We start from the raw sequence: 24,878 nt of genomic DNA, 5'->3' as shown, positions 1-24,878 counted from the left end.
TCATGAGTGACCCCTGGAGCCCCAGGCAGGGTGGTAGCCAGACTCCCTGAAGGGCTATGCTGCAACAGGAGCTGAGGTGATGGCAAGAACCAACTTTTCCTGCTGCTCTGGTCAGGTCTCTCCTCTGCTCCATTTGAGAGAGGAGCTCCAGCGACAGCTATAATTTCTGAGTGCCAATTCAATCTTCCTGTGTGAGAAAGCTGATTGGTATCCTCGGTCAGGTACTGTCCTGGAGATACACCCCAGTCCTGTCAACTGGAGCTGAGGAAGAGGGTCTGCTTGTAGCTTCTGATGGTCCCTCCTTGTGGGAAGAGAGCAGTCATGGCACTCATGAGAGGCTAACCAGACACCCCAGAAAGTCTTATTTGTTTCAGTCTAGCCTGTCCAACCATTCAATCAATAGCTCAAGGATTTTTGATCCTAGCTGCACTACAAAATTGCCTCAGGGGCTTTAAAAACCTATTGTGCCTTGGCCGGGCGCGGTGGCTCACGCCTGTAATCCCAGGACTTTGGGAGGCCGAGGTGGGTGGATCACGAGGTCAGGAGATCGAGACCATCCTGGCTAACACTATGAAACCCTGTCTCTACTAAAAATACAAAACATTAGCCGGGCGTGGTGGTGGGCGCCTGTAGTCCCAGCTACTTGGGAGGCTGAGGCAGGAGAATGGCATGAACCCGGGAGGCAGAGCTTGCAGTGAGCCGAGATTGCGCCACTGCACTCCAGCCTAGGCAACAGAGTGAGACTCTGTCTCAAAAAAAAAAAAAAAACGATTGTGTCTTACCTCCATATCTTGGGTGTAGCCAGGGTATTGAGATTATTTTTTTAAGCAACGCTGGTGATTCCAATGTACAGCTAAGGTTAAGAACCACAGCCAGGAGCAGTGGCTCATGCCTGTAATCACAGCACTTTGGGAGGCTGAGGCAGGCAGATCACCTGAGGTCAGGAGTTTGAGACCAGCCTGGCCAACATGATGAAACCCTGTCTCTACTAAATATACAAAAATTAGCCGGACATGGTGGCACATGTCTGTAGTCCCAGATACTCAGAAGGCTGAGACAGGAGAATTGCTTGAACTCGGGAGGCAGAGGTTGTAGTGAGCCGAGATCATGCCACTGCACTCCAGCCTGGGCAACAGAGTGAGACTCTCTCCCCCACAAAAAAAGAACCATGGCAATAACTAAATAGGGAACCTACAGCCAATTTAGCCATTTGCTAAAGATATAGCTTCAAAATAACCAATGAAGAGAAAAATTATTAAAATCTAATGGTTTGCACATGGCTTATTTTCATCTAAATTGGACATACCCTAGTCCAAATTTCAAATGCCGTGATTATTCACATTTGACATTTTCTAAACTTCTTGACATAAATGTTATGTTAAGTTCCTTTTGTAAAAAACGTGCCTTTCTGGAAATCCTGAGGCACCAGAACATAGGATGGCTCCGCATGGCCTCAGCTGACCCTCATGCCCCTATAGACTACCAGCCCCTTCTTTTCCAGGGTCTCCAGCTTGCCAGGGTAGTCTCAAAGCCCCCCAAAAAAACCCGAATTACACTGATCTTGCTTGCCCCTGCCCACAGGCCTGTGCTTCAGGGTTCCCACCCAGGAGTTTCTGACACATTTTCTGGAGGCCAAAGAGGATAAACTCTACCCCTTCAGCCAAGCTGGCAAACACTGATAAAAACTTTGTCCTAGTCCAGGTGCAGTGGCTCATGCCTATAATCCCAGCATTTTGGGAGACTGAGGCAGACAGATCATCTGAGGTCAGGAGTTCAATACCATCCTGGTCAACATGGTGAAACCAAGTCTCTACTAAAAATGAAAAAAAAAAAATAATAAATGGCCAGGTGTGGTGGTGCATGCCTGTAGTCCCAGCTACTTGGGAGGCTGAAGCAGGAGAATGGCTTGAGCCTAAGAGGTGGAGGTTGCAGTGAGCTGAGATGGCACCACTGCACTCCAGCCTGGGTGACAGAGCAAGACTCCTTCTCAAAAAAAAACAAACAAAACTTTGTCTTAGTGCATGGCAGCCTTGAAGAATATCTTTATTTTGCTTTGTTTCCCTTCCTTATAGTTTTTCCTAAGCAATTAGTCAATCAACAAATATTTCATAAATAGCTATGATGTGCAAAGCACAAGGTAAAAAAAGAAGGATGACTTCAGAGATCTTGTCACTGGGAGAGATGCAACAGCAACCCCTCTAGGCTTGGCCTTGCATGGATACTAAGGTGCCTATTAAAGGGATCCTTCCTCAGCTGTCTATTCTTTTTAGCCTAACCCAGGGCTAGGACTCAAGCAATTATAAAGGGTGAGGGATGGCAGCAAATAGAAGGGAGCTGTCCTGCCTGGCTGGGTGCAAGAATGAGGGTGGGGTATGAGGGATGCTGCTCTTCCCATGGCTGAATCACCCTGAGAGCTGTTTCCTGCTTCCAGAACCAGAGGGCACAGGCAGCACAAGACAAGACCAAACTGCCTTTTCAAAAGCTGAGAAAGGTGATCAACACAAAGACCAGTGACTGATGGAGGATGTCCAGAGAGTGGGGCTGGGGACAGATACCATGACATTTGAAACTATAGAGAGGGCTTGGAGATCCCAAATGAAGTCTAGGGCTGTGATTTTCAAAGTGTGGAACCCAAATCATCAGCAGCACCTAGGACCTTGTTAGAAATGCAAACTCTCAACCCCACCTCAGCCCCACTGAATCAGCAACTCTAGGGTGGGGCCAGCAGTCTGTCTTACGAAGGCCTCCAGGTGATCCGGATGCAAACTCAAGTTTGAAAACAAATGGTTTACTCTACAGAAGCCCTCATCCCACACATCCTGCACCTAAAACACATGGCTGGGTGCGGTGGCTCATGCCTGTTATCCCAGCACTTTGAGCGTCAGAAATGGGAGGATGACTTGAGGCCAGGAGTTTGAGACCAGCCTGGGTAACATAACGAGACCACCCCCTCTCCGCCCCCCACCATCTCTACAAAGAATTTAAAAATTAGGCACTGGCCGGTCTCGATGGCTCATGCCTATAATCCCAACTACTTGGGAGGATCCCTGGAGCCCAGTAGTATGAGGCTGCAGAGCTATGATCGTGCCGCTGCACTCCAGCCTGGGCAGCAGCAAGACCTTGTCTCTAAAAAACAAACAAACAAAAAAAGAAACACTTTCAGGCTTTTAGATCCCTGAATGGTTTCCAAGAAGCCAGGCAGGAATTCTGATGTTACCCCAACAAGAATTGTTGCCACTGTCCCCCCAGCCACCAGTCTCCCCTTCCTACTCCCTACTCCCTACCCCTCACCCCCAAACTCCTCTTGCCAGGAATGACTGCTGGCCCAGGCCAGTGACAGAGAGCCAGGAACCTTCTCTAGAGGCTAGGCAACTTGAGCAGAAGCATCCCCCAGAGAGGCTGCCTGGAGTCCTGAAGCTGTTACCAGTTTTTTCTCACAGGCCTTTGGCAGCTGCCCATTTACCTGCCCAGGCTGCTGGGAAATTCCAGTCCCTGAGTTTTGGGGTGGGGCTTGGTTGGTTCACTATAGGACAGGAGTGACCAATCAAAAACAGGCTCCAAAGGGGATGAAAGAAGCTAGGCACATGCACCACTTGTTGACTTCGTAGGTGGGGGGTGGGAGGGCTGTATTAGATAGTTTACCCACTGCAGACCTCTCTGGGACTTAGCCATCTGAATGCCAGGATAGTGGTGGTGGGAGACTCAAGGCCAAGTTGCTTCCGTCTCCATATTTACTAGCTGGTTCTCAAAGAGTTTTCCCTGGACCGATAGCACCAGCATTCCCTGAAAAAATGCAAATTCTCAACCTCCACTCCACCTGCAAAATCAAAAACTCTGGAGGTGGGGCCCAGGAATTCGCCCTGTAACAAACCCTTCACGAGATGCGGAGGCTCCCTCACTCAAGTTTGAGGACCGCTGACCTTGGGGTGCCCCAACAAACAAAGGATCCAGGCCCCCGCGGGCCGTTGGCCAGGAACTCCGACTTCCCCGCCCCAGTCGCCCGGAGCCCCTCAGTGCCGTGTCTCCGTGTCCCCGCCAAAGATCGCAGGATAGGCAGGCCCGGGGCCGCCGGCGGCAGCCTCGCAGGGAGGAATGGTGGCCTTGAGATTCCTCTCTGGCTTATTTTGTTCCATTCTGGGAGTAATAATTTGTTTCGTATTGGAATCAAAGGGCCTTTCGTGGCTCTTCCGTTTTACGTCGGCAGCTCTCATGCCCAGTAGGAAGAGGCTCGGCCGCGGTGCGGCGGCTGCTTCGCATTAGGGCGAGCGTGGTCCCCATTAGGCCACCAGCTCCAAGCAGAGCTTGTCTCCACTAACGGCACGCATCTGACCGGGCTCTGCGCCGCGACACCCAGGGACCACCCCACGTCCCCCCGCACTGTTACAGATGGCCCCAGAGAAAAGCGGAACTGGATGGCTGGAGCCAGCCTTGGCAGTCCGAAGAGCTCGTGTCCACTGCCTGGAAGTCACAGCCATGAGTGACTCTCTTTAGTGTCAGACGCTGACCCCAAAAAAGGGCTACAGGCCCTTGTCTCTTCAGGTGAAGTAAATACACAGGCCCTTAGACTTTAGGACCCGGGCCTGCCAAAAGTAACTCCCAGGGAGGAAAGCATGGCAGGGTTTCCCCGAAAGGGTGAGGGGAAAATGGCTGCGTTTTACCTGTCTACCTAGCACCTGTGCCGGAGCCCCTCACAGATGCTCAAGGAAACACGGTAGACCTGTTTTTCTCCTGGTTTAGCATCCATTTTACAAACAGTATAGAACATCTAATGAAGAGAATATCAAAAACAAAAAGCCATAGCCAGGCCTCCTGCCTTAATATCCCTTCCAGACAAGGAGGCACCGAAAGCAGCCCCCACCACCCACTGGGGAAGGGGATGGTGTCCTCAGCCCTGGCCAACCAAGGCCGCATGCCTTCCACACACACCTTCTTAAGGGTGACAAAGGATCTGTGCTGGGGACCTGCCAGGGTGTGGAGAAATAGGCAGACCCCTGCAACCACCAGAGCAAAGAATGTTACACAAAAGGCCCCATTGTTCGGGTCAAATTTCCCACTTATTTTCTTTGATTTCATTAAATGTTTTATTGCACAAACAATATTGTAGTAATCATGGAAACTCGAAATTCAGATGGAAAGACAATAATCATCCAACGTCTAACCACTAACAAAGCAATTCTTTTCATTTTTCCATATTGGTACACAATTCCCAGCTGTTTAACAACTGTATGACATATTATATGTCATCCATATGTATATGTATAACATATTCAGCCACATGGATGTGGCCCAATTTATTTAATTCCTACATTTAGGATGTTTCCAGGTTGTTCACTACTATCAAAGGGAAACATTGCAATAGGCGTTTGGAGATTTGTTTCTTTCCTTTATTTATTGAGGAATGCACATTATTTTAATAACTTTTATGTGATTAAATAGGCAATAGATATTTTTTGCAGGGAATTTGAAAAATTCAGATCATAAAAATCAGCCATAATCCCAAATGCCCTTTTGCTTATTAAGCTTTTCTCACCTCTGGGCTGGGCACAGTGGCTCATACCTATAATCCCAGAGCTTTGGGAGGCCAAGGCGGAAGGATTGCTTGAGGCCAGGAATTCACAAGTAGCCTGGGCAACATAGCAAGACCTGTCTCTACAGAAAAAAAAAAAAATTAATTAGTCGGGCATGGTGGCACATGCCTGTAGTCCTAGCTATTCAAGAGGATTCCTTGAGCCCAGGAGGTCAAGGCTGCAGTGAGCTATAATCATGCCACTGTACTCCAGCCTGGGTGACAGAGCAAGACCCTGTCTCTAAAAATAAATAAATAAATAAAGCTTTTCTCACCTCTGAACTCTTACAGCACATGTTCTCTTTACCCCCATGATTTGACTCAGTTGTTTTCATCAGGTCTTACTTTGCGTTTCATAGCTGTTTGTCTTTTCCATACTCCTTAATTGTAATATTATTGAAGGCATTTTCATCTGGAAATAACCATGATAGCTAGCTTATATTTGGTGCCTATTCTATGCCAGCCATGATACATTATCTCACTTAGTTCCCACAAACTATATTTATTTCCTTTTAATATGTAAGGAAAGTGAGACTGAGCAAGATTAAATAACTTGTGCAGGGCCCCCAGCCAGTAAATAGCACAGGGACAGAGGCCAACTCCACATTCTAACTGGGATCTTGCCACTGTAGGGATGTAAAGTAGAACTGTATTAGACAGATGACCTCTAAAATTTCCTGTGATTCATGACAATATTAATCTAGCTGTGATTTAATAACCTGCTATATCTGCATCAATTACAATACAATACTGTGGGATTTTATTTTAAAAGAAATGTAAATAATGAGGGCTTTATTATCTCACAATAAAGAAGACAGAGATTACTGGCTGTAGGCTATAGGTACAGTCACTCTAAAACTTGGGCACAAGCCCTGCTACTTGTATCTTTTACCTCTGTGGACTGTAACAGACATCACATTCAGAATTTATTTTTCTTTTTTTTTTGAGACAGAGTCTCCCTAGAGTAAGACCCAGGCTGGAGTGCATTGGCCAAATATTGGCTCATTGCAAGCTCTGCCTCCTGATTTCAAGCCGTTCTCATGTCTCAGCCTCCCAGGCAGTTGGGATTTTGGGATTACAGGCATATGCCACCATGCCCAGCTAATTTTTCGTGTGTGTGTGTGTGTGTGTGTGTGTGTGTGTGTGTGTGTGTGTGTGTGTGTGTGTGTGTGTGCGTTTAGCAGGAATGGGGTTTCACCATGTTGTCCGGGCTGCTTTTGAACTCCTGACTTCAAGTGATCCACCTGCCTCAGCCTCCCAAACTGCTGGGATTACAGGTGTGAGCCACTGCACCTGGCCCACGTTTAAAATTTAAAAAAAATAAAATAAAGAAAGAAAGAAAAATTCTGATGGGAAAAGGAGCCATTTCTTCCAGACTCTTTCTTAGAAGTCTGATCCACTCTCCCTGAATCCCTCAGTAGAGTTCCCTATTCATCTCATGGGCCAGGACTGAGTCTGTTACATGCTGGTTCCTAAACCAACTGCTGGCAAAAGAATGAGACCACCATGGCTGACTCAAATAACTGGGATCTGCCTAAGAGTAGAGGCCAAGGTCTCTATGATTTTGTTGTTGTTGTCGCATACTCTGCTTATGTAATTTTTTTCTTTTTTGAGACAGGGTCTCACTCTGTTGCCCAGGCCGGAATGCAGTGGCGCAATCATAGCTCGCTGCAGCCTCGAACTTCTGAGCTCAAGCGATCCTCCTGCCTTGGCCCCCCAAAGTGCTAGGACTACAGATGTGAGCCACTGCACATGGCCCTATGTAATATTTGAGTTACTTATATCCTTGAACAAAATCAGAGTTCCCTGACAAGGAAGAGAGGATGAAATGGCTGATAGGGAGACAGATAATACTATAATCTTAAAATAAAAAAAAGTACCAGCTGGGCACAGTGGCTCATGCCTGTAATCCCATCACTTTGGGAGGACAAAGTGGGAGGATCACTTGAGTCCAGGAGTTAGAGACCAGCCTGGGCAACGTGGCAAAACCACATCTCTACAAAAAAATTAACTGGCTGTGGTGGTGCATGCCTGTGGTCCCAACTATTTGGAAGGCTGAGGTGGGAAGATCACCTGAACCTGGGAGGCGAAAGTTGAAGTGAGCTGAGACCTCACCACCACTGCACTCCAGCCTGAGAGATAGAGACCCTGTCAAAATTTAAAAAAAAAAAAAAGGTACAGAAATAATGAATATATGTGAGCTACAAGTTAAGTTAAGCATTCTGAATATTTCCTTCTCTCACTTGGAATATTATTACTCATCTTTATTTATTTATTTATTTTTGCAATGGAGTCTTGCTCTGCCACCCAGGCTGGAGTGCAAGAGCACTACCTTGGCCCACTGCAACCTCTGCCTCCTGGGTTCAAGTGATTCTTCTGCCTCAGCCTGCTGAGTAGCTGGGATTACAGGTGCCCACCACCATACCTGGCTAATTTTTGTATTTTTACTAGAGATGGGGTTTCACCATGTTGGCCAGCTGGTCTCAAACTCCTGACCTCAGGTGATCTGCCCGCCTCAGCCTCCCAAAGTGCTGGGATTACAGGCGTGAGCCACCGCACCCAGCCTATTGCTTATCTTTAAGTCAGTCTATAGTTGTAAAAAAATCAGCTAGATTTAACTGGGTGTTTGTGTTTTAAACTACAAAGTTTTGCAGGATAAAGAAAAAGAAACTCAATGTATGGTCTTGAGACTGGACTGCCAATGGGATCAGAGGTCTCTCTGTCTCTCAGCAGCCCTGTCTCTCTCTCCTGGACTGCATGATCTTTCCCAAGACCTCCCTGCTTCTTTTGCATGTCCCCCTGTTCTCTGCTGAATTGACCACTCCCTCCTGGATTTGTTATACATATGGCCACTGAGACCCTCCAGCCCCTACTCCTTCTACAAATTGAAAACCTCTCTTGGAAATTCTTAATTCCAATCTCCAAGGGACAAACTACTTGAGGCTACTCATCCTGTCAAGACAAGTCACCTCAGAGGTTGCTGGCCTACCCAGTACCTGGAATGGCGGCCCTGGGGTCACAGGCCAGCCTTGGTCCAAGAAAGAGGACAGGGTCACTTGTCAGAAAACCTTACTGCTGAACACCTCCCGGGTTCAAGTGATTCTCCTGCCTCAGCCTCTGGAGTAGCTGGGACTACAGGCGTGTGCCACCACGTCCAGCTAATTTTCGTATTTTTAGTACAGACGGGGTTTCACCATGTTGGCTAGAGTGGTCTCAAACTCCTGACCTCAGGTGATCCACCCGCCTCGGCCTCCCAAAGTGCTAGGATCACAGGCGTGAGCCACCGCACCCAGCCAGAGGGGAAGTGTATTTGTATATTTCACCCTGTCTTTCATAGGGGTTGTTTCAATGGCAAGCAAGTGAATTGAGCCAAAGAGACCCAATTGCAGAACTTTTGTAGGGACTGAAGGCAAAGAGAAGCTTCTTTCCACTAAGATTGATAGCTATGGGGAAGAAATAAGCCCAAAACTTTAGAGAGCACCCAAGTGGAGAAAGCCTGCATGGGAGTAAAGCCAGCACAAAGGAAAGCAGAACAGACAGGAGTAAGACTGCGCTCTGACCACACTGTTCAAGCTCCTGGATCCAGTTATACCTGAAGACTTGCCATGAGTTTTCAGTGACAAACCAATACACTTTCTTTCTTTTTATTTATTTATTGGAATTGTAAACAACTTAAGCTGAGTTTCCATCATCTGCAATTGGAAGACTCCTGACTAATACACTGGGCCTGTGTTACAGAGAAAAAAGCCACAGGCTGAGGCAGAAGAGTCCTCCTCAAGAAGGATCCCAAGAGCCCCAGGACCACAGGCAGCACTGCCTCCATGCCCAGGTCACAAGGTGCAACTCAGATCAGGGGAGGAGTGCTGGGGTGACAGCCTGGCTGCGAGGGACCACACAACTGTGTGGACCCTCTGGATCCTCGAGGACTGCAGCTTTGAGTGGCTGTCAGATGCACCCTGGGCAAGAACATAACTCACAGCCATCACAGGCGTATAAAGCAATGGCAGAGTCACCATCCTCCACAAGGGGGCAGTGTGGTCCAAAGTGGAAGTAGGTGAGAGAAATGCTTGTTACTCATGAAACATCCCCTGTGGACTCGTGGAAGCACCCGGAGGAGGGGCAGTTTTGCAGTGAGCTGAGATCTTGCATTCTGTAGATGGAAACTGAAGCTGCTGATGCCTGGGTTAGGGCTGGGGGCCCCTAGCACCCACAGACAAGAGACCCTCAATAGTTCCTAGTTTCAATAATTTTTCCTGAAGATGCCCTGGGAAGATGGCAGGTGCTCAGAGGAGATGATCATAGGCTGTACCTGTGACCCAGGCACACCAGCATGGCATGAAATTGAAGAGACGCCAGGCCCCAAGGACATGCAGCCCTGGGAGCAAATAACGTGGTAATAATATCCGAAGACTGATGTCCCAAGACCCCTGACAATAGGCAGGATGGGGGCTTAGAGTCAGAAATTGGATCATTTAAAGAAGGCCACGTAGCTGGGCTTGGTGGCACACATCTGTAGTCCCAGCTATTTGGGAGGCTGAGGCAGAAGGATTACTTGAGCCCAGGAGGTCGAGGCTACAGTGAGCTATGATTGTGCCACCCTACTCCAGTCTGGGCAACAGAGCAAGAGCCTGTCTCTAAAAAATAAATAAATGAAAAAGGGGACCACAGCTAATGCTGTTTGTTTCACACTTGAGTTTGTAAAGCAATAGTAAATTCTCTATATCGGGGTAAATAATAAATTCTCTATATCAGGGGTAAATAATAAATTCTCTATATCAGGGGTCCCCAATCCCCGGGCCACCAACTGGTACCAGTCCATGGCCTGTTAGGAACCGGGCCACACAGCAGGAGGTAAGTGTGGCAGGTCAGCCAGTGAAGTTTCATCTGTATTTACAGCTGCTCCGAATTACCACCTGAGCTCCACCTCCTGTCAGATCAGTGGCAGCATTAGATTCTCATAGGAGTGCGAACCCTATTGTGAACTGTGCATGTGAGCGATCTAAGTTGCCCGCTCCTTATGAGAATCAATGCCTGATGATCTGTCACTGTATCCCATCACCGCTAGATGGGACCGTCTAGTTACAGCAAAACAACCTCAGGGCTCCCACTGATTCTACATCACGGTGAGTCGTATAATTATTTCATTATATATTACAATGTAATAATAATAGGAATAAAGTGCACAATAAATGTAATGCACTTGAATCATCCCAAAACCACCCCCCACCCCCATGAAAAATTGTCTTCCGTGAAACTGGTCCCTGGTGTCAAAAAGGTTGGGGACCACTGCTCTATATGTGGTCTCTGCCCTCTCCAGGTCAAGCTGTCAGGAAAGGGCCTGGTGTGTCTGAGGGGACTTGGGAAGGGAACCCCAGTAGCAGAGACATGCAGGAGCCCAGCTTCTCCATGTCCTGGACTCTCTATCTCAGAGTACATGGGGTAAGGTCTGTGGCATTTTCTCAAGCCCTGGATAGGACAGCCACAATTCAGCCATGTGACCTCTCTCCTGAGCATAAATACAAGCGGCCCAACTTGGAACCACTTAAGAAGCAGAAACCAAACCCCAGCGAGATGGAAAGCACTTCACGCATCATCCAGCTCAACCCCCTCAGGGAGCCAAAAAACAAAACAAAATAAAATAAAATAAAATAGGCTGGGGCCTTGCCCAAGGTGGCATAGTGAACTGGTGACTCAGCCAGGAGCCAAAGCCAGGCCTCCTGACCACAAGTCTGGAGCTCTGTACCCTGTGCTGCAGGCCCTCTCTCCTGATGAAAATCTCCACATTCCAGATGAGGAAAAGGAAAAGATTTCTGCACCCTGCGTTTATCTTCACATCTGGACTTCACACTCTGGAATTCAATAGTGAGAGCTCATCACTGTCATTTCCTTGGGATAATGCCCATTGCCCTGACCCATAAAGCTTCAGTCTTACTTATTGCCCCAAACCAGCCCTAGCCACTACTGAGTTAGATGGTAACAACAGTAGCAATCATTTATTGAGCATTGTATTCATCAGCATTCTCCAAAGAAACAGAAACCATAGGAGTTGGAGAAGGGCTTATTTTAAGGAATTAACTCCTGCGATTGCAGGGACTGGTAAATCCAAAATCTTTTTTTTTTCCTTCCGACAAGATGGCCAAAATCCAAAATCTATAAGGCATGCGAACAAACAGGAAACTCCGGCAAGGGCCCACACTGCAATCTTGAGTCCAAAGGCAGTCTGGAAGCAAAACTCCTACCTCTTCAGAGACATCAGTCTTTTCTATTAAGGAGGGTAATCTGCTTTACTCAAAGTCTACTGATTTAAGGCCAGGCACAGTGGCTCACCCCTGTAATCCCAGCACTTTGGGAAGCCGAGGAGGGGGCATCAATTGAGGTCAGGAGTTCGAGACCAGCCTGGGCAACATGGCGAAACTCCATCTCTCCTGAAAATACAAAAAAAAAAAAAAAAAATTAGCTGGGTGTGGTGGTGCATGCCTGTGATCCCAGCTACTCGGGAGGGTGAGGCAGGAGAATTGCTTGAACCCGGAAGCTGGTGGGTGAGCCGAGACTGCTCCACTGCACTCCAGCCTGGGCAACAGAGTGAGATTCTGTCCCGAAAAATAAAAATAAAAAATAAAATTAAAAAATTAAAATAAAAAATAAAATCTACTGATTTAACTGTTAATCATATCTTTAAAAAAATACCAGTCAGGTACAGTAGCTCACGCCTGTAATCCCAGCACTTTGGGAGGCTGAGGTGGGTGGATCACCTGAGGTCAGGAGTTCAAGACCAGCCTGGCCAACATGACAAAACCCTGTCTCCACTAAAAATACAAAAATTAAGGTCAGGCGCGGTGGCTCATGCCTGTAATCCCGGCACTTTGGGAGGTGCAGGCGGGCGGATCACAAGGTCAGGAGATCGAGACCATCCTGGCTAACACAGTGAAACCCCGCCTCTACTAAAAACACAAAAAATTAGCCAGGTGTGGTGGCGAGCGCCTATAGTCCCAGCTACTCGGGAGGCTGAGGCAGGAGAATGGCGTAAGAAAACCCGGGAGGCGGAGGTTGTAGTGAGCCTAGATCGTGCCACTGCACTCCAGCCTGGGCAACAGAGCAAGACTCCGTCTCAAAAAAAAAAAAAGAAAATTAACAGGGCATGGTGGAGGGAGCCTGTAATCCCAGCTACTGGGGAGCCTGAGGCAGGAGAATCACTTGAACCTGGGAGGCAGAGGTTGCAGTGAGCTGAGATCGCGCCATTGCACTCCAGCCTGGGCAACAAGAGCAAAACTCCATCTCCAAAAAAAAAAAAAAAAAAAACCTTCACAGTAACATTTAGGCTAGTTGTTTGACCAAAAATCTGGATACCATAGCTTATCCTAATTGACACATGAAACCATCACAAGCATTTCCTCTGTGCCAGGCATTCAGATCATCTCAACAGCATTTTGAGACAGCCGTCATTATCCCCATCTTACAGAAGACAAAACCAAGGGCTTAAGTCCAAGTCCACGGGAAGTTGCGGACTATATCTGGAATCCCAGTCTCCCCTCCTTCCTTGTCCATGACTTCCCCCATCTCACCACTGGCTGTCACTCGGTTGCAAGAGCCCAAAAAGTGTGTCTAGGCCACAGGTTCTCAGCCACTGATGCACATTACAACCTCTGAGAAAAACTCAGTGATGAGTTTTTCTCAGAGATGAAGCAAACCAACAAACAAAAACCAATGTTCAGAACCTACCCCCAGAGAGTCTGATCGAGCTGGTCAGAGGTGGGCCCCTGAGCATCAGTATTTTAAGCTCTCCCAGGTGCTTCTAATGTGCAGCAAGGCTGAGAACCACGGTTATAGAAGGTGGGACAAGGCAAAGCATGGGTCCCTCATCTTTTTGGAGTAAAGATTGCCCAGCAGAAAATAACCACAACCTAAATGAAATCAAGTAGCTATAAAATAGCCTGTGGGAAAAACTAGCAAATATATTTCCTTTCTCAGCATGAAATTGGCCATTTCCCCTCTCATTTTTCAAGCAGTGTACAGTGAGTATTTCTTTCATTATTTGGAGATACAAAAGAGTGAAACTGAGTTTAATTCATGTGGGCAACAGGCATTTGGTGAGCACTTGCTGAGTGTTGGGCAGCCAGCAGTCAGATCTAATGTGGTTCCTGTCTTTAGCCAGCAAGCCACTGAGGGGGGCAGTAAAGCCCATGAAACAATGTGGGAAGTGCAATGACAGAAACTTGTCTCAAAGGTGCCAGAGTCCAGAGATGGCGACCAGCAACAGGCTGGGCAGGTGAAACACTGGGTTTGACACTGTGAAGCCTGTATTTTGAGAGACTCACAACCACAATGAATATCCCTCCCTTTGTTGTCGAGGCCTTGAGTACTCAAGGCAGCAACCCAACTGTGAAGGGAACCAGCCAGGTCTACCAGCAGATCCTTACCTATTCTACCAGTCCTTGGTGAAATGAGAGAAGCTTACATTTAGAAACTCTTGGTATTAAAATATCCCTTCTTTTCTGAATTGATAATAGAATTTGGCTTTGCTAATAATGTCCTGATGTGCCAAATCAACAATTGACAAGTCTGTGTGGTTTGCCCAATACTCCATGGGCTCATGAACTCCAAAAACCTGGGAAGCACCACAGTAGACAATGGCCTGGGGCCTCACAAGAGCAGGAACCTCTGTGATCCTGGTTTATGAGCGTAGACCTGTCCTCACTCTGTGTAACCCTGAGCTGCCTGAATAAACCACATGACATAGATTATCAGCTCTTTTCTTTTTTTTTTTTTTTTTTTTTTTTTTGTGAGACAGAGTCTCACTCTGTCGCCCATGCCGGTGTGCAGTGGCTCAATCTCGGCTCACTGCAAGCTCCGCCTCCCGGGTTCACGCCATTCTCCTGTCTCAGCCTCCCGAGTAGCTGGGACTACAGGCGCGTGCCACCACACCCAGCTAATTTTCTGTATTCTTAGTAGAGACGGGGTTTCACTGTGTTAGCCAGGATGGGATTGTCAGCTCTTTGAAAGAAGACATCTATATGTTGGAGCATAATATCAGCAGAATTGTTGAAGTGGGCATTTTCAGGTGTTTATTAGGAACAAATAGGATATACATTCTATTTTATGAAATGGAATGTTCTAATAAAAAAATTTCTTAAGTAACAAAAAATGAACAAATATGATTTTGTACTATGTAAGGTAGAAAATAAAGACAGCAGGGCTGGGCTCAGTAGCTCCCGCCTGTAATCCCAGCACTTTGGGAGGCTGAGGCAGGCAGATCTCTTGAAGTCAGGAATTCAAGACCAGCCTGGCTAACATGGGGAAACCCTGTTTCCACTAAAAATGAAAATTAGCCTGGTGTGGTGGCACACATCTGTAATCCCAGCTACTTGGGAGGCTGTACCCAGGAGGTGGAGGTTGCAGTGAGCTGAGATCTTGGCACTGCACTCCAGCCTGGGCTACAGAGGAGACTGTCGAAGAAGAAGAAAGAAGAAGAAGAAGAGGGAGAGGGAGAGGGAGAAGGAGAAGGAGAAGGAGGAGGAGAAAGAGAAGGAGAAGACAGCCTAACTTTCCTATTACTGGAATCTGGACTTCTTGGACTGGACATCCCTGACCAAAGCGGGAAAGTGGACCACCAGCCTTGGTTTCTGCCACCCCAGATCTGGGATACTGGCCCATCACTGATGTGACCCTTTGTAAGAAAATCAGATCAACTGAGAAGGGGGCATCCGTGGTATGAGTGGCTACTAATAAAACAAGGTATACCTAATACAAGAAAATAAAACTGGCCGGGCGCGGTGGGTCACACCTGTAATCCCAGCACTTTGGGAGGCAGAGCGGGGTGGATAGCTTGAGCCCAGGAGTTCAAGACCAGCCTGGTAAACATGGTGAAACCCCATCTCTACAAAAAAAAGAAAGAAAGAAAGAGAGAAAAAAAAAATTAGCCAATGCACGCCTGTAGTCCCAGCTATTCAGGAAGCTGAGGTGGAAGGATCACCTGAGCCCAGGGACGTGGAGGCTGCAGTGAGCCGTGATTGTGCCACTGCACTCCAGTCTGGGTGATGGAGTGAGACCCTGTCTCAAAAAAAATAATAATAATAAAATAGAACTGTTTTTGAATGGGCAAGAACTTCACAAAAACAAAAAATTAATCAAGTTATGCAAAAGGAAAAAAGTGAGAAACATCTGAGGATGCCCAATGCCTCCCTTCTGACACCCCCTACCTCCCACCCCCAAAGCCTCACCAATTCCAGAGCTGCCTCCAAGGTGCTTCCAGCCCTGGAGATAAATGGGCCATTCCTGCCCACACCAGGAAGTGGAGTGGACTTGACTCCGGGCCAAGAGTCCTGCCAGGATTAAGGAAGGAGAACCAGCAAACCTGCATTTCCAGTGAGCACAGACCCATGTTCTCAGGAAGGGGAAAACTTCCAACAGGAACCACAGGAACTTTCTCCATTTTTAAAAATAGCGACTATGTATTCATTTTATTGTCACACACACACTTTATCAAGACTGAATAAAAGGAACAATATAGACAGAGGAGAAAAAAAGAGAACTATGGAGAGGAGGTAAAGCCATTTTGAGCCCTCGGGGCATCCATGAAGTCAGGAAACTTCAGTTCCAACAGCAACAGAAGCCATTCTCATGCTTGGACTGGTCGGTGCTCAGCTCTTTTATATATTGTTTTGCTTTTTTTTTTTTTTTTTTTTTTTTGAGACAGGGTCTCACTTTATCGCTCAATCTGGAGCGCAGTGGTGCAATCACAGCTCACTGCCACCTGGACCTGCCAGGCTCAAGAGATCCTCCCACCTCAGCCTCTCGGGTAGCTGAGAGTACAGGCGCGCACCACCACGCCCACCTGGCTCCTTTTTGATTGATTGATTGATTGATTGTAGAGGCAGGGTCTCGAACTGTTACGCTCAAGCGATTCTCCTGTCTCAGCATCCCAAAGTGCTAGAATTACAGGAGTGAACCACCATGCCCAGCCATTGCTCAGCTCTTCAAAGTCCAATCCTACCTTAGCGTAGGATTGTCATACCTTACGTATGTCAGTGACCCAGGCCCGCAACCACTACGGGAAATGGGCCCGGGATCCTGCAGGAGGGTTAGAGTCTGCAGATCCCGCTGGCCAAGCGGCCCCTAAGGAGCGTCTGGGCTCTGAGGGCTGCGGGCTGCGGGCTGTGGGCTGTGGGCTGTGGGCTGTGGGCTGTGGGCTGCGGCCGCCAGGTGGCGCCCTGACTTCTGTTCGGAGGGCTTCCCCTCCCTGCGGATCCCTGGGACCCCCGCCAGGGCAGGGCGCTCGCCCATACCGCGCCAGAGGGCTTGCGCTTAGGGTTCACAGACCGTGAAGAAGCTCGACCCCAAACACAGAGGCACTGCTTCCTTTGGCCCCAAAACCCTGGTGCAGGACCTAGGGGACGTAGGGCGGCAGGACGGACATTGGCCCGGCCCTCGCCTCCTCCTGTGACCCCGCAACCCCTCACCTCCCGCGGGGAGAAGAGGCGTAAGGTGGGAGCCGAGCTGGGCCGGGAGGAAAGCTAGGCCCTCCAAGAATGTGGGGTCTTCGCCCTTGAAAAAGCGGGTCTTCCAGATGACGCCGTGGCAGAAAGCGCCAGAGCCCCAGCCTTCCTGCCCCGCCCTGCGCTGCGCCCTCCCGCAGCCCTCCTCCTCTTCCCGCCCCGGGCGAAAGCAGAAGTGTCCGAAAGTTGGGAGGAAATGGCCCCGGAGCTCCCGGGGTTTCCAGCTCGCCTGCGGAGCGCGGGGCTCCAGTGCGGCGCGCGCGGGGCCGCCAGGGGGCGCTGTGGGGCGGGCCTGCCGCTGGGGGCGCGGCTGTTGCGCCCAAGGGAGAGCCGTCGCTGCCAGCCTTAGATTTCTTTAGGAAGGGACAAAGTGATCTGGAGCCCAGAGCTGGGAGAGCCTCTTCGGGCTCCCACCTTCAGGCAGGATTAATGTCGAGCCCTGAAGGCGGGGTCTCTGTCCCGCCCGCCGCTGCACTCCCAGCTCCTGGAACAGTGAATAACAGGGGCCATATTCACCAAATACTGACTGAGCGACAACAGCAGGAAATGTCCTAAGTCCCGGTGATGAATCAGTGAACAAACAAAGCCTCTGACCTAGTGAGGTTCCTATTCTCCCCTGCGGGGATGGGGAAAACGATAAGCAAAACAGAAGTGTAAATGCATGTACGGGTGAGGATAGATGCTGTGGAGAAAAACTAAGCGGGATAAGGAGGGTGAGGAATGCATGGTGCGGTGGAGACAGGAAGGTCAGGGAAGGCTCTGATCGGAGAGGGACGCTTCAGCAGATCCCTCCAGGAAGGGGCGAGTCAGCTAGGAACCGAAAAATAAGGAACACTTCAAACGTGTTAAATGAATGAGTTTTAGAGGCAAGATGCCACACTGAGCAATGGCCCCTCTGGTGTGACCTGTCCTCCCTCTCTCCACACCTGTCTGCTCCCCTTCATCCATCCATTCATCCATCCAGCCATCCCACAGGCACCTACCTGCTCCATGCTGGACCTTATGTGGGGTATATTTCATTTCCATATCCCCTACACCCAGGGATATGGAAATGAAAAAGACACACTCCTGCCAGGTGCGGTGGCTCACGCCTGTAATCACAACGCTTTAGGAGGCCGAGGCGGACGGATCACAAGGTTGGGAGTTCGAGACCAGCCTGACTAACATGGAGAAACCCCGTCTCTACTAAAAATACAAAAATTAGCCAGGCGTGGTGGCGCACGCCTGTTATCCCAGCTACTCGGGAGGCTGAAGCAGGAGAATCGCTTGAACCCAGGAGGCAGAGATCGCAGTGAGCCAAGATTGCGCCACTGCACTTCAGCCTGGGCAACAGAGTGAGACTCCGTCTCAAAAAAAAGAAAAGAAAAAGACACTCCTGGCTGGGCGCGGTGGCTCGCGCCTATAGTCCTAGCACTTTGGGAGGCCGAGGCGGGCGGATCACGAGGTCAGGAGATTGAGACCATCCTGGCTAACTCGGTGAAACCCCGTCTCTACTAAAAATACAAAAAATTAGCCAGGCGTGGTGGCAGGCACCTGTAGTCCCAGCTACTCGGGAGGCTGAGGCAAGAGAATGGCGTGAACCAGGGAGGCGGAGCTTGCAGTGAGCCGAGATCGTGCTACTGCACTCCAGCGTGGGCAACACATCAAGGCTCCGTCTCAAAAAAAAAGAAAAAAAAAAGAGAAAAAGACATACTCCTTGAAGAGAAAAAGGGCCTCACTCTTACTCTGGTGGTACCAGAGAATGGCATAGCCCTTTGGGAGAGTAATTGGACAGCATCTCACTTAAATATGGCCACCCTTTAGCCCCAGGCTGGGACTTGCAGCCAGGCATTGCACAGTGGTCAGGCAGACCCACTGACTGGAACTAGACCGTGGATTTTAACTCCAACCCCGTCTCTTATCAGCTCTAAAACCCTGAACATGCCATTTATCTGTCTGCCTCAGCTTTCACATCTGTAAAATTAAGCTAATAAAAATATCTAATTAATCGGAGTTTTGAGCTAATACATTGCAAAGGGCAGGGCAGACACATAGAAAGTGTTCAATACATGTTAACTATTATTATTAGCTCAGGCAAGGGTTTGGGCAGAAGTGCAATTTGTCTTTTTCTTTTTTTCTTTTTTTTTTTTTCTTGAGACAGGGTCTCACTCTGTCGTCCAGGCTGGAGTGCGGTGGTGCCATCTCAGCTCACTGCAACCACCATCTCCCAGGTTCAAGAGATTCTCCCACCTCTGCCTCCCCAGTAGCTGGGACTACAGGCGCCTGCCATCACACCCAATGAATTTTTGTATTTTTTGGTAGAGGTGGAGTTTCACCCACGTTGGCCAGGCTGGTCTCAAACTCCTGACCTCAAGTAATCCTCCCACCTCAGCCTCCCAAAATGCTGGGATTACAGGCATGAGCCACCGTGACTGCCCCAAATGCTCTTTGCAAAATTATCTGCATAGCGCCATACCGAGGCAACCTCAATAAAGTTCCATCAATAGGGAAATGAATCCAATTATGGTCTATCCATACTATAGAAGAAAATGTAATTTTAAGAAGATTGTGCTAATGGGAGACAATTTGAGACCCATATCAGCAAGTCAGACCAAATGTGAAAAAGCAGTGAGTCCTGTGAAACATTGGGATATGTGACATAGGGAGGACTGGAGGGGACTTGGCCTCTGGGGGCCTCTGTTTCTCCAATGAGAGACAATTTGAGCTGTTATCTGAACAGTCAGTCAATGCTAATCAACTTTTTTAAATGCACACATCTTTTAACCCAACAGTTCTACTTTTAGGAGCTTATTCAACAGTTACACTTGCACATTTGCACAAAGAATCATAAAAAAGGTTTGTGGCAGTGCTGTCAAAGGCAAGAACAACCTAAATGTCCATCAACACAGGAATTGTTAAAAAAGTATGATGTATCCATCCAGTGAAAGCTTATGTAGCCTTCAAAGTTATCAAAGCAGGTCTAGATGTGCGGATGTAGAAAAATTACATGTAAAATCGTCTTCAATTTTAAAAAAAAAGACAAAGAAAAGCTTAGGTACTCACAATAAGAGTCATGAAAACTTTTGAGAGGGCAGGGGGCTGCTCTGGGGACCCCCAAGGAGATAGCTTCCGATAATGGTGAGTCCTGAAGGTAGAACACCCCCTCATTCTGCTTTGTTTCTTCTCTCAACCCTCAGTGCCCAGGACAGGACAGGACAGGACAAGTACTTATTGAGCGCCACAGAGAGAGAAAGAAGATAGGACAGGCTCTTGGGGCTCTGAGGCTCACAACAAACAAAATGTGATGGGGCAGCCCCTTGGAGTAACTCCAAGTCTGAGCTCAGCAGAGCTACAAGACTTCTGGCTGTGCAGAGCCCAAGTTTCCCATCATTTCATCCCTGCTAGTGCTCTGGGCTGGGCTGAAGCAGCTTGTTCTGCTAGATTTGGAACAAACACAAGCGCCTAGAGGAGACCGAGCAACACATACTGATCCTATCAGGCCTAGCTGAGCCCAAGAGTTTCCTAGCTTTGCCCCATCTAACCATACTCTTTCAGGCGTCTTATCTGGTTCCTTTAAGTCCTGGCCCCCAGTCCATCTCCATGCAAGCAAAAATCCCTTGGACCCCAAAAGCTAATGAAATTTTAAAAATAAAAAAATAAATTAAAAACAGAAGAAATCCGAAAAAAAAACTGAGATCTACAATCTCACAAAGAAATAAAAGAATATGAAATTGCTAGTATTCAACGATTAGTTTTACCTTAAAAACGGCAGCTTTATATGGCTAATCTTAATGAATTAAAACAACTTTGAGATATTATTTTTATCCTTTCATATTGGCAAAGATTAAAAAGGTTTGTTAACATCTTGAATCAGCAAAACTCTGGAGAAACAGACACATTAAGGGCAGAAGACAAACTTGTACCATCCCTATGAAAGGTGATTTTGGCAATTAACTATTAAATGACAAATCTAAATACCCTTTGGCCTAGCTATTCCACTGCTAGAAATTTATTCTACAGATATACTCACATACCTGGAATGTACACAGTTATTAATTACGACATTGTAATCACAGAGAATAAGAAAAAACCAAACACCTATCAATTGGTGGACTGGTTAAATAAATTATAGTACATTCTCTCTCTCTTTCTCTCTCTCTCTCACACACACACACACACAAAAATTATCCGTAAAAATTAAATAAGAAATCTCTTTAGGGGCCAGGTACGGTGGCTCACGCCTATAATCCCAGCATTTTGGGAAGCCAAGGCAGGCAGATCACCTGAGGTCAAGAGTTCGAGACCAGCCTGGCCAATATGGTGAAACACCGTCTCTACTAAAAATACAAAAAATTAGCCTGGCATGGTGGCGCACGCCTGTAATTCCAACTACTCAGGAGGCTGAGACACGAGAATTACTTGAACTCAGGAGGTGGAGGTTGCAGTGAGCCAAGATGGCACCACTGCACTCCAGCCTGGACAACAGAGCAAGACTCTGTCTCAAAAAAGAAAAAAGAAATATCTTTACGTACTGATTTGAAATGCTTTCTAAGATCTCATCTGTATGCAAATTTTTAAAAAAATGCACACAAGGTACAGAACAATGTGTATAGTATGTTACTATCCGGGTAAAAAAGGCATGTTATGGTATCTAAAAAATTGAAAACATTTGTTGTAGAGGGGAACTTGGATAGCTGGAAAATAGAAGTAGGAAGGAGACTTTTCATTAAAATGCTGTTTTGTGCCTCTTGAATTTTGAATCTTCTGAATAATTGCCCAGTCAAAACAAACAGCAAACAAAGCACACCTGAGGAAACAATGAGGCTTTCCAGAGTGGAAAGCCAGGAACCTGGAGCTTAGAGGCAACCTGAGGAGGCAAAACTAATCCAAGTGGGGTAGAGGGAGATTGCCACAAGGCCATAGCTCACCTAAGCCAGGGAAGAGGAGTAGCCCCATTACCATCAGTCCCAATGACCCACTCTGTGCTTCCTGTCCCCGCGACTCTAGGCTTTGCAAGGTTAGAGACCCTAGTCCCCAAAGGCGCTGCACTCTTGCCGGGGAACACAACAAGGGTCCTATTGAATTACAAGCTATAGCTACTCACCAGTGTCTAGCTGATGAGAGAAGGAGTCCCCATAACAGCATGAGTAATTGATGGCAATCTCAGATCACTGCAGCCTCCGCCCCCGACTCGCCTGACCGCGCCACCCACTCCATCTTGGGTTCAAGCGATTCTCCTGCCTCAGCCTCCCAAGTAGCTGGGACTACAGGGGCACACCACCACGTCCGGCTAATTTTTGTATTTTTTGTAGAGATGGGGTTCTCGCTATGCTGCCCGGGCTGGTCTCCAACTCCTGGGCTCAAGTGATCTGCCCCCACTTGGGCTCCCAAAGTGCTGAGATTACAAGCGTGAGCCACTGCACCTTTCCCCCGCATTGCAATTGTGAATGGACATGTGTAGTAACCCCAGTCTAAGAAGGGTATAATTACCAAGGGTCACTCCACCGCGTAAGCTACAACCAGCAAAAGTGATCCATGAGGGTGAGGGGGATTGAGTAGATAGTGGAGGAGGGAGAAGATAAGTACCAGTTACATCCATGAGATCAGCTGCAGCAGTGGGGGCTGTAGCTGTCCAACTAGTTAGAAAAAGAGGCCTTGAGGAACCACAGAGGAACTTCTCCCTGGACCTGTGTGGAAAGGCATGTTCGTGCAATACCAGGAGGTGAACTGAAGCAACCTTGAGAATGTGCCTCTCAGATCTCACCTGCAGGGAGCATATTTCACCAATGGTCCTGTGTGTGCTCTGAAATCTGTCAGAGCACAGGCTGCTCCCAGTCAATGTCTGAGCATTGTGGGAACACTGTACCCAGGAGATGTAGGACTCCTCTCAGAGGCAGTTTTGGCTCAAAGACTCCCCCTCAAAAGTGATGCCAAAACTTTCTTAGAATTGCACTGCACTGTAAGATTCTTCCCGTCTAACTTGCCTTCCTTCCTTCCTCCCCTCTCTTCTCCATCACAGCCTGATGCTCTCCCAGGCTTCACCAGCTTCCTTTCCATTTTCCCTTTCAGGCCTTTTCTCAGTAAATCTCTTGAGGTCTAACCCAATCTTGGCATCTACTTTTTGGAAGACCGGCACTAACACAAAAGCTACTGCTATTGTGTATAAAAGTGAGTTCCAAGCTTCCCGGAAGTGAAAGGAAAAATATTACTGTATAGTATTCATTAGTGTTTTTCATCAAACACTTCTAGTTCCCCCACTTCCAGGCACCTTGATACGATTGATTCCTTGAATTGGATAGGGCCATGTGACTAGACATGTTGCTTTAAGTTAGTAAGATTTGGGGAGGCCGGGCACAGTGGCTCATGCCTGTAATCCCAGCACTTTAGGAGGCCAAGGCAGGCTGATCACTTGAGCCCAGGAGTTCGAGACCAGCCTGGCCAACATGGTAAAACCCTGTCTCTACTAAAAACACAAAGAAATTAGCCGGGCATGGTGGCACAAGCCTGTAATCCTAGCTACTCAGGAGGCTGAGGCACAATAATCATTTGAATCCGGGAGGCAGAGGTTGCAGTGAGCCAAGATTGCACCACTGCACTCCAGCCTGGATGACAGAAGAGTCTCTGCCTGAAGAAAAAAAAAAAAAGGTGGGCGAAATCCTTTTTGTAACCATAACCCAGACTTTCCTGACTAATGTACATTGGTTCCTATTATCTAATTCAGTGTTTGCCAATAGCAATGCTATAGACATTTTGAATCAGATAATTCTTGGCTATAGGGACTGTACTATGCACGTAGGATGTTTTAGCAACATCCCCGGCCTCTACCCACTAGATAACTGTAGTAAGACTTTCACAGTTGTGACAACCAAAAATGTCTTCAGACATTGCAAAATACCCACTGCTGGACAAAATCACCACCAGTTAAGAACTACTCACGTAATGAAGAGCAGTAAAACCTTTCTTCAAAAAGAGAACAAGAGGCCGGGCCCAGTGGCTCACACCTGTAATTCCAGCACTTTGGGAAGCTAAGGCAAGAGGATTGTTTGAGACCAGGAGTTCAAGACCAGCCTGGGCAACATGGTGAATCTCTGTCTCTATAAAAAAATGGCTGGGCACGGTGGCTCACGCCTGTAATCCCAGCACTTTGGGAGGCTGAGGCAGGCGGATCACCTGGGGTCGGGAGTTCGAGACCAGCCTGACCAACATGGTGAAACCCTGTCTCTACTAAAAATACAACATTAGCCGGGCGTGGTGGCACATGACTGTAATCCCAGCTACTCGGGAGGCTGAGGCAGAAGAATCGCTTGAACCTGGGAGGCTGAGATTGTGGTGAGCCAAGACAGCGCCATTGCACTCCAGCCTGGGCAACAGGAGAGAAACTTTGTCTAAAAAAAAAATTAGCCAGGCATGGTGGTGTGTGTCTGTAGTCCCAGCTACGTGGAAGGCTAAGGTGGGAGGATTGCTTGAGCTGAGGAGATGAATGGTCCAGTGAGCCAAGACAATGCCACTGCACTTCAGCCTGGGTGACAGAGCCAGACCCTGTCTCAAATAAATAAATAAGATCAAATTTACAATGGAATCATATAAAATGCTCAATTAAAATCAGAAAAGGCAGAAAAAGGAGGAAGAGGATATAACAAGTAGAAAACAGCTACAAACATGGTGAATATTAAGCTGCAATGAGTAGGGAAGTCCTCCTGGGCCTGGGAACCAAAGGGTGGAAGCAGGAGTGGCCTATATCAATAATCACTTTAAAGGTGAATGGTCTCAAGAGAATGAGATGACAAGCCACAGACTGGGAGGAAATATTTGGAATTCTGTACTTTTAGCTCAGTTTTACT

Source organism: Gorilla gorilla, chromosome 2, assembly GCF_029281585.2.
Source record: "Gorilla gorilla gorilla isolate KB3781 chromosome 2, NHGRI_mGorGor1-v2.1_pri, whole genome shotgun sequence".
Taxonomy (NCBI): Eukaryota; Metazoa; Chordata; class Mammalia; order Primates; family Hominidae; genus Gorilla; species Gorilla gorilla.
This window is presented reverse-complemented; position numbering follows the sequence as displayed.